A 14862-nucleotide genomic window follows, 5' to 3' on the forward strand; every position below is an offset into this window, starting at 1 on the left:
TATATCTCTCATGTAGAGGCTTAAACTCCTTCTCCTATATTTTATCCAACCCTTTTAACATTGTTTGAAATTGACGATCGTCAACCATTATACCTGCAAGAAAAGGTTAGTATAAAATAATAAAGAATAAATTTTCTCACCACGAATCCTCACTGGTCACTCCAATGAAAATTCACTCGACTCTCTTTTTTTTTTCTCACTACAAAATACTCACAGGTCACTCCAAAGAAATAACGCTCGCACTCAAGTGTTTTCACTCGAATTTGATAGTTCTCTCTAAGATGTGCTCAAGCTTTGTACTTGTATATCAAAATAACAAGATTCAACTCGTGGACACTCGCAACTGCCTCACTTGGATTGCACAAAAAACAAGAACAATAAAATAACACAGAACAAATTTTTTTTTTTTTGAAAATTCTGGATTATCAAATAACAAAGGATGATAGAAATAACGCAGATCTTAAAATAGAACAAAGGATAACACAAAACTGAAACAAAACGAATTTTTGTTTTTGTTTTTGATAGATATGACAATAGAAACAAAAGTATAATACAGATCTGACAAATTTTTAAACAGATCTGAAAATGATAACTTACTTGAATCAAATAGAACCAGAAGCTCTGATACCAAATGATACGAATCCTCGTACGAATGAAAGGCAAGCACGAATATAGAAATCGCACCCTCAATTCAATAACAAAGAAGGAACGATTATGTTGTCCCAATCTTTTGAAACAAGTAACGATTTTGTGATATTCACCTCTAAGCGATTATAACTTAGCAACAAATATCAACGATAAAACAATTGAATTTCAAACGAACCTTCAAAGAACTTGTTTTGACAATCCGTGCGAAGAACAATCGACAAATGCCACAAAGATGCAATCTTTGATAAGTTTGATTTTTATAAACATAAAGCACAAGCCTTGCAAATTGAGAGAAATCTCCAATAATTTGATATCAATCTTCAATGATTTCGTTCATCCCCCTTACAATACATTATATAAACAATAAAAATAAAAAAAGTTGTGTGAAAAGGCTTAAATAAGATAACTAGCAACTTTGACACGGAAGTACGCCAAAACGCCGCAGGTGCGGTGCTTGTTTGACCGCGGGTGCGGTGTAGCTTCGGCAACAGACCTTGGGTGAGCTAATGATTTGACCACGGGTGCGGTGCAGCTTCGGCCATTGGACCGCGTGTGCGGTCCCGGTTTTAGCGCGGGTGCGCTGGACCTTCGGCAATTGCACTTGAATAACATTCCAAAAACCTCCAATATTATTCCCATGATTCCTAACCTCCTCTAATTTAGTCACCCAATTTGTAGATCCTCCTTGGTAATTCATCATGAGTCCTTGAAGTGCTTCTTTAAACTTCTTGCTACATCTCCTCGTTATAGGTCCTTCAGTATATTATTTGTTGAACTCCACCACTTGCTTGAATTTGCACACGATGCCTAGCCAGATTCATATCACTCCTCGATGTTCAACTTGCCGTGTCTAAAATTTACAAACTCTGCTCCCTTGTCCTTTCTATACGACACTGGAAAGAATCTCTGATAAAATTCAGTTCTAAATACATTCCAGGTAATAGTCGTACCTCGATGCTCCAATGCTCTCTTCGTCGTAATCCACCAATTCTTTGCGACGTTATGTAATTGGTGTCCTATCAATTTCACTCTCCGCTCATCGGTGTAATCCAAGGACTAAAACAGCATCTCAATATCATCTAGCCAACTCTCACAATCCACTGAAGTCTCAGTACCCTTCAGAGTCGGTGGATGGAACGATTGAAATCTCTTCAGCAATGTTTCCATCGGTGTTGCTGTCACATCCATTGGAAGATTCGAAGTGCTACCCTGTTCTGGTATTCTTCGAGGAGGCATATCTGATTATCAAAAAGGTTAGCAATCAAATACAACAAATCTGTTTCAGTCCTCCTCCGATCATCTTACTACTGATTGAGAATCGGTTCTGATTCATTCTCAATAATACACGTTACCACAATCAACTCAGATAATTAAGTAAACATGTATTATAAAAAGCAGTAACAAATGCTAGCAATCAAAAGCAAGGAAAGAAAACTCATTCTACCCCGCACACTAGCTCATATCTCAGTCTAAACGATCTATCACTCTGATACCACCTGTTGTGGGGACCCGGAAACTAATTCATTTCTTAATCGTCTGTGGGAATAATTAAATCAATTATAATAAACAGGTTCCTAATTTTTTTTTTAACATGCAAGTGTCAAATGCGGAACGTAATGGAATTCATTCGAATATATACATCGAAACGAAGTACAAGTCTTATACCATATACAGTCATTTAAAACTAAGGTTTAACAACTACAATTCAAGTGTTCAAACCCCATCTATAATCCAAGTCCGTAGTCTCCACTCTAATCACGATCTCTCTCTTCATCTCCTCGACCCTGATCCTGTCCTACCTGTTTTCATGCACACATACAAACACGACAACAGCCGGATAACTCCAGTGAGAAATATATCTCAGTATAAATCAACGATACATGCAATCATATAATCAATATAAAGCGTGAGACAAATATCAATAATATGAATCCAAATCTGAAAACATAATTCAATATAAAACTATAAATCAACTCCTGAATCTATATCTCAGACTAGACTCATTCCTAGTCTAGGGATCCCGATTTCCAGACGTTGGCATTCCATATAGAATATCAGTAATAGAAGAAACTCCGATTCTATTCAACATCGACATAACCAAACATCCAGTGTCTTGACATATCCGTCACAGACTTTGGCATCTCCTGCCAATCACTATTCGGTGACAATGTGCAATGGGTCAGTGACGATTCCATCACTATCAGGCCTGTCTGTCACAAGATCAATCGTCTAATACATGCTTTCTATAAATCAATAGAACAAGCAAATCAATCTAAATCAATGAACACAATAACAATAAGTATGTGGTTTAGAAAAACTCAAGTATTTCACACTCGAGTCATTCTCCCGGTTCGGCATTGACTTATACCTTTCTTTAGTTGCAGTTCTGACAACGTTCAAGTATGGAATTCGAAGTCTGTCGATACTAAATTTGGCAATGACAATATCAATATACTGCTCAAATCAATACCGAATCTGATCAATCTGAATCTAACTCAAAATCAACGGTATAACGGAAAAATCTGAATATCCCCGTCAATACAATATCAACAGATATCAATTACCACAACTCATAATCAATAACCACACCAATCTCATATCAAATCGCAATCATATCCAATCAAAAATTCATAACAATTTCATACTGTATCCGTTCTTCAATCCAGTTTCGATTATACGACGTCTAACATGTCAACAACATCATATATGAATAATATCCGATTCTGGCAATATCATAATTTCAAGACATATCAAAACTTAATAAAACTTACGTCCAGTTTTAGCATGCGTCGATAGGAACATTGTAGCCTGCATCGATAGGAACACAGTATTGAAGTCGGATTGAAATTCTAACGGTTGGATCTTTCGTAAATCGCAAATCTCTGATTAAAAGGCATAAGGAAAATCCTTAACTTTCCTGAAGCTTTTCACCGTTTCAATTCTAAAGGAATGAACCTGTATATATATCTCTCATGCATGCCTAAGATACGTGTTTAATTTTCATACATTTCAATCGGCGCTCGGGCGGTTGCAAATTACCGCTCAGGCGCGGCATGTTTTGCCCGAAACATTTTCTTGCATCTTGGTCGGCGCTCGGGCGGTTGCAATTTACCGCTCGGGCGCGAGAGGTTCTGTCCGAAACATCTCCTTGTTGAACATTGGCGCTCAGGCGGTCAAAAACTACCGCTCGCGCGCCAACAGTTCTGTCCAAAAACCATTCTTGTGATGCATTGGCGCTCGGGCAGCCCTTTTCTACCGCTCGGGCGCCAACAGTTCTGTACAAAATATACATAAATCACATGCTTCACCCAATCTGGTCTCGGAATGGTCCATCTATAATCATATCAATTCAAAATCAATAATCTCAGATTAGTAGATTGCAAATCTCGGGCATTACACTCTCACCCGTCAACTGAGCCTTGGCCTACGTATTAAGATATCATCGTATCAGTCACAGTGTCCTTCAAATTTTCGTATTTTCATCACTTATAAAAATTAAACATGTATATAACGTTTTTCTTTTAATCCAAACATACAACATGTCTTTTAACGTTAACGTTTATCACAAAATTCCTTAATATGTAAAATAATCATATTAGCATATAAAACAACATTCAGAGCACTGTTATGACGTTTACTAGTTTTCGGGTGTAAAATTATCGTTTTATCCCTAGACGTAAAATTTTACGTTTTCGACATTTTCTTAATTCCGTTGACTCTAGACCATCCAAAATATTATTTAAGCTTACACTAATTTTCTCGTATTTTATTTAGCTTAAATTGATGACTTTTTATTTATCATTTAATTATAACTTATTAATGTGTTTTAATCCCAAATTAAATCAAACATTAATATAAAATTTCCAAATTAAAAACTTTGACTTTTAATATTTATTTAGCCCTCATGACCACGACTCGACCCCGTTGAGCCATGTTTCAAACTTTAATTCAAAGGAGACCCTAACTTGAACCACCTAAGGAACTTATGACCCAATTTACGTTTTCTATGAGCCATCTTCGAACCAGCCCAAGCCGACTTCAAACCAGCCCTCCCTTGGTCCCTCGTGAACCCTTAGCACCCCTAGGACTCGACCGTAGCCCCAAAATGATGCCACATTATCTGAAACATGCCATGGCTGAGACTCCCTAATAGATAATTACTCTTCGTTTCGCGCCTAGGACCCTAGCCACTGGACCAGCCCCTAACCCAGCCCCTTGTGCACCTTCTTAGGACTCTAAGGACCTGACCTAGTCTAGCCCAAAGCCCCCTGGCCATGCCCTTTCTCCCTGCGCGGCTGCACTCCTTGCGCGCAAGTTCTTAGGAGGCTTGGGCAAGAGTCCTTGTGCTCATGGACTCTACCCCTAGCCCTCTAACTCGAGTTCTAGCGTGGCTAGGACTTCTCCCTTGACTCAACCGCGTCCCAGCCTAGCCTTGGTCGAGCCAAAGCCAAGCCATTCACGGTTTGCCCTTGAACCCGATCACCTATGACACAACAATCCAATTTCGGTTCCAGCATTTTATCAACTCGTGTGCAGCTTGTTACATATCTCCTAGGACTCCTTAACTCGTGTAAAAATGACCTTTGATCATTCTCTAATCATGGCAGCTCCTTTATGAACATAATAATCATGTTTTGGAAGATAAAATCACCAGTTTAGCACATGTCTATGTATAATTACGAAAATATCAATGAAGAAATCATGCTTTCGATAAAAACGTAATTCAAAACTATAATACGATGTGATAGAAAAGAAAAAAGAGATGTATGGTGTGCCTTTCCGTGTATAACGCACGAATTATCGTTGATGAATCGAAGAACGACAACGAGGGGACGTTGGCTGACTTTTCCTTGCAAATTTTTGAAACTTACCCTTGTTTGCTATGGTGGGTGCCGTGTGTTTTAGAGAGAAAAGAAGAGTCTTGTGTGCGAGGGGTAGAGAGGCGTGAGTTTGTGAATGGTATGGGGTGAGTTTTGCACTTTAAATACCAATTAAAATACTAATGGTAGCTTAGGCCCATTAAGAAGGTTAGATAGGTCCAATAAGCCCTTTAGTGCTTAATAAAATTATTTTATTTAATAAGGTTTGTGAAATTATTAGCCGAGTTGTCAAAACACTCGTATTTTTGTTGAAAATCGTACACTGATAAAAATTACGTCTTGGCGTATAAAATCACATCAGAACTCCTTATTTTCAAAAATAAGAAAAGTCATCAATCTTATTTTAAATAATTAGAAACAGTTATTAAATAAAAACTGATAGGATCGATTAGGGGGTAAATCGTTGAGCTACAATAGCTCGGTTCTTGAAATATTGAACACCAATGAATTAAATCGAGTTTGGTGTTCAAACCAAACGGAAGATACTCAAAATAATGCTTCGTAGAAACTGATTAAATATTACGTAAAGCATTTAAAATATATGCAAGTAGAATGAGTAAAAAATAATTTGGTTGAAACATTTTATCAAACACTTGGTATACAATAATTTTTTATTTGAAGAACACATAAAATCATTCAACAATGCATCCTTAAATCAATGGAAATGTTAATTAAATGCAATAAACAAATAAACACGAATTTGTTTATGGACGTTCGGAGACTTCAAATGCTCCTACGTCACGCCTTCTTACCCTTAGAAAGGATACACTAGAAGGCTTTGATTTATACAACTCTTTGTACAAACCCACTCAACTTAAGACTTACACTACTGCCTAACTGAACTCCTAGCATTCAAGATTGTAAGCAGGACCTCACAATCAACATATTGTTTAATGTCTCATATTCAAAGACTACAAACACAAAGTTTTACGTCTTTGTGTAAAGACTCACTCAACTAATATTTGAAATTCAACTCTCTTGTATATGTGTGAGTGATTGTGTGTGAGGAATTTATCATTTACAGTGTACATCTCAAATGTATTCTCACACAAGGGCTTTTGCTCTCAACTAGCTGATTTCTTCATGCTAACTGCCCATATTCTGAATCCTCTTCAAAGCCTTAGTTTGATCTTCTTCTAAATGTTGTATTTATAGGCCCCAAAATTGATATATATATATATATATATATATTTATATATACGTTAGACAAAAGAATATGATCGTTTGAAAATTTTATGTACTCTTTCTGCGATATCAACGGCCAAATTCGCCTTGATGGAAATTTTCTCGGACTGGTCAACTCTGGTCAACTCAACTGGTCGTTCATTTCACCTGGTCAGCAGCTAGTTCAGTTCAGTTCAGTTGGTCAGCTGCTTGTTCGGTTCAGTTTCAGCTGGTTCAGTTCCACTGGTCTGGTTCAATTTCAGCTGGTCTGGTTCAACTGGTCTGGTTCAGATTCAACCGGTTCAATTCAATTGATATTCAATTGGTCTGATTCAGTTTCAGTTCAGTTGGTCAGCTGAAATCAGCCTAGCTGATTTCAGTTTGTGCATGAACCATTAGTTTCATCGTCATTTATCAGCTTCTTAAGCTTCGATTCAGAGTTTGACTTCTGAAGATGATTTGTAGATCATTGCCTTATCTTTCCAACTCATACTAAATCGCTTCATTCCAATAATCGATCTGAGAGATATGGTCAAAGTACCGCAACTGCTCATTCCCAACTAATTGCTGTTTTCGTGCAATCAGTTCGATAATTGAGCAATCACTTAGACCTTGATAACATCTGAATTTGCCTAACTGACATGAAATACGACTTGTTTCAAATTGAGTATTCTAATTACACTAGTTGGCATATTGTCATTTGAATCATCCAGTTGACAGATATCATCAAAATACCGAAGCTTGCTAGAAATTCAGTTTCAGTTTGTTTCTTGTTTTAATAACTTCACACCTGAGTAAATATGTTAGAAACATAATAACAAGTTTTGTTAACATCAAAAAAAGATTGCGAACATGAAATGTTCCAACAATATCCCCTTTTTTTATGATCCTAAAACTTGGATAAACAATCGATTATGTTTGGAGACTTCAATAGCTCCTACGTCACCCCTTCTACCACCTCGGATAGGATCCACTAGAAGACTTTGATTTATACAACTACTTGGACAAACCCACCCAGTTTAGGACTTACCCAGTTCCTAACTGAACTCCTAGTCTCGACTGAAGGCAACACCTTCTAGCCAACACTTCTTTAACGTCTATGTGAGAAATATTACATACACAAGTTTAACGTCTTCGTGCAAGACTGTATTTGAGTGGTGGTGGAGTGTGTTCATGTGTGAGAACTGAACAAAGATGTTCTCACACATTGAGGGAAATAAGCTTCTAAACTAAGCTGATATGACTGAGAATAGTTCCCTTTAGGCTGAATAATTCTTGAAAGCAGATAGGAAAATAAACGTGCCCTTTCTTTTACACACTCTCTCTGGTTCTATTTTGTTCTCTCTTCTTTTCGTCTCAACTGATCTTCTCTATACATAGGCGGGAAACTAATCGTATAGTGAAACTCAATTATTGTATCCGTTGCATCTTGAATTCATTCTTGGACTCTGTGTCTCGACTTTTCAACTGCCCTTTTGTAACGTTTGTCTTTAATGCTCTGAAGCAACGTTCATTATTGTCCTTTGACTGAACAATTGCTTTGTACTTTTGTGTATAAATGGAATCCACTGAATGAATTTGTCTTGATCTATAACTGAAGAATTCTAACTGATGCTCCAAACTAGTCAGTTGAACTTATCTTCAGTTGGGCTAGCGAAATCCAATGACTCGTCAGTTGAACTGATTTCGCTCTCGTTCAGTTGAACTGGTCCGCTGGGCTCTTCATCAGTTGAACACTCCTTTGACTGGCAAGGCTTCTGAGGTTCTCCTGCTGAACCACCTATCAGCTGGACAATCAGCTGAACTAGCTCAAACGACATATCAACTTGTTTGATTCAGTTTGTGCGATTAGTTAAGTCTTCAGTTTGCGATTCAGACACCTCGTAACTGATCCTAGCTTCTGCACACTAAGGTAAAACATTAGCAACATAAAATAACAAGTTTTGTAAACATCAAAATTAAGATTACGAACTTGAAAAGTTTCAACAATCTACCCTTTTTTGATGATCACAAAACTCGAGCAGTGTGGGGACCCGGACGCTAATCATCTTCTTAATCATCTTTAAGATTTAATTATCAATTAAGATAAACAGGGTCTAAAATATTTTCTTTTTAAAATGTAAGTGCGGAACGTAATGGAATTTAACTACTGTACCTCTCAGTATAAAAGGACAATGATGTACAACAATTATTCGAACTAGTCTAAGCTTCAACTGCTAAATTTCAAGTATTAAACCAAGTCTACAATAAGTCCGGAATCACCACTCTAACTCATCTTCTCTGATCATCTTCTTGACCCCGATCCTGCCCCACCTGTTGTCATGCACACATACAAAACAAGACAACACCCGGATACTCTGGTGAGAATAAATCCCAGTATAAAACATGTATACATGCATGTCATGCCGTTTAATACAAATCATAACACATATCAGTAATTATGACACATTAGTGAATACAGATAAAACAATATGACTCTTACTCTTTAACTTGACTCGTATCTAAGTCTAGGGATCCCGGTGTGAATAAGATGTAACAGGTCTCCCACCTACTCTCCCAATCGGGATGGCGTTACATCTTATTCCTAAACTTCGGTCTGGTCTGTATCGAAATCTACAATCGGAGTGAATCTGATCCGAAGCATCGATATCACCGAACGTTTAGAAAATTGGCGTATCTACCAATGACACTCCTATCTCAGTACATATATATAAATAAATATAAAGTACAAACAAAACAAGTATGTGATTTTTTTGGGAAACTCAAATTGAATCTCATTTGAGTTGTGTCTTCCCCAAACAAAACATGAATTATACCTTTGTCTTGCCGGTCTAACGAAGACGAAGTCTTGTATTCAACTCTGTTCATACCCAATCTGATATTGACAATTGAATAGGTATAATATCAATAAACAACTCAATTCAATACCTTTTCTGATCAATATTCAAATCGAAATATAATCTGATCAATGTCAATCGATATCAATCAATACAAACTGATCAATATCAATCTACAGATGTTTCGATGGCATAACAATACAGTCTCGATATTCTCGTCAATCTCAACATCCCAGATATAATATCAGAATTCATAATCAGTATCAGTGCAATTCGTAATCTCAATATCTGTACACTTAAGATCAATAACAACACAACTCTGATATCAAATCCCAATCAATATCTTTCGAAAATCATAACAATTGCATAAACAGTCTATTCTTTAATCTGACTTCAATTATACAATGTCTATTGTAGCAGAAACACTATATCTAATTCATATTCAATTCTGACAATATCATAAATTCAAATCATGTCTAAACGTAACAAAACTTATGTCCAGTTGTAGCCTGCGTTGATAGAAACTCGGTGCTGAAGTCGGATTGAAAATCTAACGGGCGGTTTCTTCGTAATCACTAATTCTTTGCTTGAAGAATTGCTCCCAAAGTTCTCTTCTCCTTCCTGATCTAAATGGTGAGGAATCAAGGTTTGTTCCTTATATATATATATATATATATATATATATACACGTTGCATTCAAGAGACCAAGTGGCATTTTTCCATTCTGCATACCGCGCGCATATGTGCGCACAAAGCCGCGCATATGCGCCGGAGGTTCGGCCCGGCACCTTCCGCATTTATCTTCTAGCGCATATGCGCGACATATCTCGCGCATATGCGCGAGATGTTCTGTCTCGCACATCCCTTCACTCGCGCATATGAGCCCAAGGTTCTGGACGTTCCGCGCATGTACGCGCATTCAAGCCGCGCATGTGCGCGCATGGTTTTGTCTTCCTCGCGCATGTGCGTCCATACATGTCGCGCATGTGCGCGGGGACTCTTCTTGCACCTCATGTCAAATCTTCTTTCGGCTCTCCCGGTCTGATCCGTTTCATCTATAATTATATCAATTAATAAATAAATCATTTCAGATTAATCTCAGATTACAGTAATAAAATCTCGGGCCTTACATTTCTCCCCCTCTTAGAGCTGAGTTCGTCCTCGAACTCGCAAGTAATCAATTCAGACATATCAGAAGAAATGTATACGGAGTTTAAATCAGAAACTCATCTCAATGAATCCATTCTGAAATCTCAATCTTATGACAAATTCTGTCTTTCAGATAGTATCTTTGATGCCCTGTCAACTTACTGTATTTTCAATAATAGAATAGTCTTCATTCTGAAATGTCTTTCTTGTACGGATCTCTTATTCTAAATTGGAATAATAATTCAAGAGCATAATATCATGATACCCTTCGAAATAACTCTGACAGAATCAATCTCACAATACTGGCTATACAACATCCGTATATACTAATCAACAGCTCATACCAAATCAATATCATCAGCTGTTATCAAATCTGTTTATTCCAGTCAAGGATATATTAAATCTTCGGCCCCAAATACCAATCGTCACCATCCGACGTTGGCATATTAAGTCTGTCTGGTCTGAGCTATCTTCATTCACTTCTGAATTAGCTACATTTTCTTTGTCATATCTCTGACCGTATCAGATCCTATCTCAGGTATCTCCGAGATATTATTCTTATACCAAAGAAATCTGCAGTACTCACTGTACAATGTATCGTCTGTAACTATTTCATTATCCATCTGGTTATCTGCTAACTATTATCGTACAATGATTCACACAACGACACTATGTCATATAAACTGGTGCTAGCATCCAGCGCTGCAGCTCTCTGGATATCTCTCAATATCCGGATAGTACGCTCTGGCTATCTATCAGTCAGTGGATAATATATGAATGAGTTCATGGTATGTTCTGCCACAATTACAAACTCAATAAAAATTCATAATCTGATATAATCTATTTCAACATTCTGGTCAATCTGACTATTTCTTTGACATCGATCTTTGTCATCTGGTCATGTGTGTACGTCATCTTGTACAACTACTAGATATAGATTGAACAATCTGTCAATCACAATCATATCATATCACAATCTGGGAAGTATTATAGTGATCTCACTACGAAATTCATCGGATTATATTCCCCATGTCTAGTCAGAAATATACCAATTCTGTAATAACTCTTCTGATTTCTATCTTTCTATCTTCATTTATTGGCGATTCAGACATTTCAGTACAAATTCTGCCAACATTTCAGTACAAATTCTGTCACAACTGATTTAATCTATCTATGTTAAAACTATCTGTTCGAATATCATACATTCTCAGTCACCAAAATGAAAACTGAATCCACTACGATGCGTTTTTGACACTATCTCTCATTTCAGATTCGAACTATTTGATACAAACAAATCAGTTAATAATATAAATTAAAAAAAATATATACCTACCTGATATTCGGTTCTGACTATCGATATCAAATTCTGTCGTGCAATTCTGAAACATTTGATATCACAAGATAATCATTCTCATACAGTAAAAAATCACATATCTGCCACTCTGATCGATGCTCTGCTCTGATTATCGAATTTAAGTTCTGAACATTCTGGTTAAATCTCTGAACTGCTGAAATTCTTGAATTCAGCTCTGATTTGGTTTGACTAATATGTATCAAACACTGACTCAGAATAACACTACCATCAAATCAGATTCACAATATCACTAATTTATACTGATCTAGTGAGTTCAGTAAACTCATAAAACGGCAATTTCTGGCAATATTGTCAATTCTGACTAATCAATCACGTCTTCCTATCGTTCTGATCAACTGCTATACATCATCTGCAAATATAATATGCCCTCAAACAACATAAGCTGTCTCAAATACTGTTTTAGAACAATAACAATACTCAAGCAGATACAAGACAACAATCGTATAAGATAATCTGCCAACTCAGACCAAAAATAAATTTCTGACATTTCTGACATTTCTGATCTTTCTGATATCGGTATCGTTCTCAGTCACTGATCACAGTCTCAACTGTGTCAAAATCAATCGGTATATTAACTTCAGATATCGCTTATTCTGAATACAATCTGTTTCAAGCAAGATTCTTATCTGAATAATTTCTGTATACAATAATCACAATTATCAGAGTATTCAATACAATCTTCAGATATTCGATTCAATCAATCAGATGCTGCAAATATATCAACATATCATAGATATAATAAGCATAAATCATTAGAATACCTCTAAACACAGGATTTATCAATCTATAGACAGAACTGAATATTTCCAAGAGAATCACTAAATTAGATGTAACTCTTGGTCAGTATTCTTCTACCGATATTTCAATTCTTTACTTCATGCAGTGACATTGTGTACATTCAATATCATTCTGTACTGAATTCTAAAACACCAACAGTACCTGGTATCAATTCAATTATGAAATCTATCTTCCTGATATAAAGCAAATCCAAAATCTTATCTAGGAAGACGTCAACCAACTCGTACATCACTTGGCAAATCTGCCGATACTAGGCTCGATTTCAGTATGTCTACTGAATACATAAGGATACCATCTCCTCCTTTCTGTATCAATCAAGTCATAAACAATACATATATCAAAGGAATTCTAGATCTAGAATCCTTACCGTGGAATTTTTACTCATCAGCCCTATCTGGTCTGAATCTTATATTTTTCTGGAAGGAATCTACAATAGTTTTGTACTTGTTCAGCATATTAATATCAATAACGCGGTCAAATCAGAAACACAAGTACAACTCGACTTCATTCTCATCTTACTGTAGTATACAATATTTCACAGAAATCTCTGATATCAATCTTTCTTTCCCACAAAAGTAAGGGAATCAATACTACAGTACAAACAGACTCAACAGATAGAGCATATCTCAATGTAACTCAGTCAAAGATAATCGTAGGGAATGCATTAGTATATATCAATACCTATGCAATATAATCATAAAAGAACAGTACTTGCCACTATATCATCAGGTGTGTCCTGTGTCTGTTCCTCGGTCTTCTGCTCCCTAAAATCTTCGGGAACTTCTCTGAGGACAAACTCTAGCAAAGTGTCTCGGCTGTCTACAAATATGGCAACTACCAGTCACTCCCTGGCATTGCTCTGTGGGATGTCTCCCTCCGCAAGTTCTGCAATATACTCCAGTATAACTCGGGCTGGAACCACTGGAGCTAGACGAACCACTAAGTCCGCTCCCTAACTTGTTAAACTGTTTCTTTCGAGCTTTCCGCAAATCTTGCTTTTCACTCGTACTACCTTTATCAAATATAAGAGGGAGTTGAATCACATCTAACCTTTCTCGTTGTCGAATCAGACTCACCTCAGCTCTCTTTGCCCTACTCAAAGTATCAGCAAAATGGTAAGGTCGTTGCATATTTATCAATGCAACTATCTCTGAATTCAATCCTTTGATGAACTGCTCAGCTACAGCTTCATCATTCCCAGCTATCTGAGGAACAAAACGCAGTAGAGTAGAGAATTTAGCAACATATTCTTCAATATTCAGTTGGCCTTGTCTCAAATTCTCAAACTCTACTCTTTTATCCTCTCGGTACGAAACTAAAAAAAATCTTCGATAGAATTCGGCTTTAAAGACTTCCCACGTGATCACAGTACCACGTTGTTCTAATATTCCTTTGATTGTAATCCACCAGCTTCTGGCAGCCTCTCGTAACTGGTGGAATACCAATTTAATTCTCTGTTCATCTGAATACTTAAGCAAATCAAACAACAGTTCTATGTAATCTAACCAATTCTGACACTCTTCAGACATCTCAGTACCCCTCAAAATCGGCGGTTGAAACGACTGAAATTTCTTCAACTGTATTTTCATCGGAGTTTCTGATATATCTATTTGTTCAACCGAAGTACTGCCCCGTTCTGGAATTCTTCTAGGAGGTATATCTGATTACCAAAACCATTAGTAACCCAAATACTACAAGTCTGTTCCAATCTTTCTTTGATCATCTTACTGCTGATAATGAATCAGATCTGATTCATACTCAATAATACATAATACCAGTTCAAATCAGATAATCAGGTAACCATGTATTTCAAAGCAGTAAATCATAGTATCATGCTAGCATACATAATGTAAATAAACATTAAAATAAATCTCATGCTAGCAATCGCATGCAAGAAAAGAAAACTCAATCTACCCCGATCATTCTCTTCTATCTCAGTCTAAAGGATCTATCGCTCTGATACCACCTGTTGTGGGGACCCGGACGCTAATCATCTTCTTAATCATCTTTG

At 36.8% G+C, this 14862-nt stretch overlaps 1 pseudogene; it reads left to right on the top strand.

Moving 5' to 3' along the window:
- The window catches only part of LOC142541939 (uncharacterized), a 122994-nt pseudogene that overhangs the window by 59517 nt on the left and 48615 nt on the right, over positions 1-14862 (top strand).

The sequence above is a fragment of the Primulina tabacum genome, chromosome 4 (genome assembly GCF_025594145.1).
Source record: "Primulina tabacum isolate GXHZ01 chromosome 4, ASM2559414v2, whole genome shotgun sequence".
NCBI classification, from domain to species: Eukaryota; Viridiplantae; Streptophyta; class Magnoliopsida; order Lamiales; family Gesneriaceae; genus Primulina; species Primulina tabacum.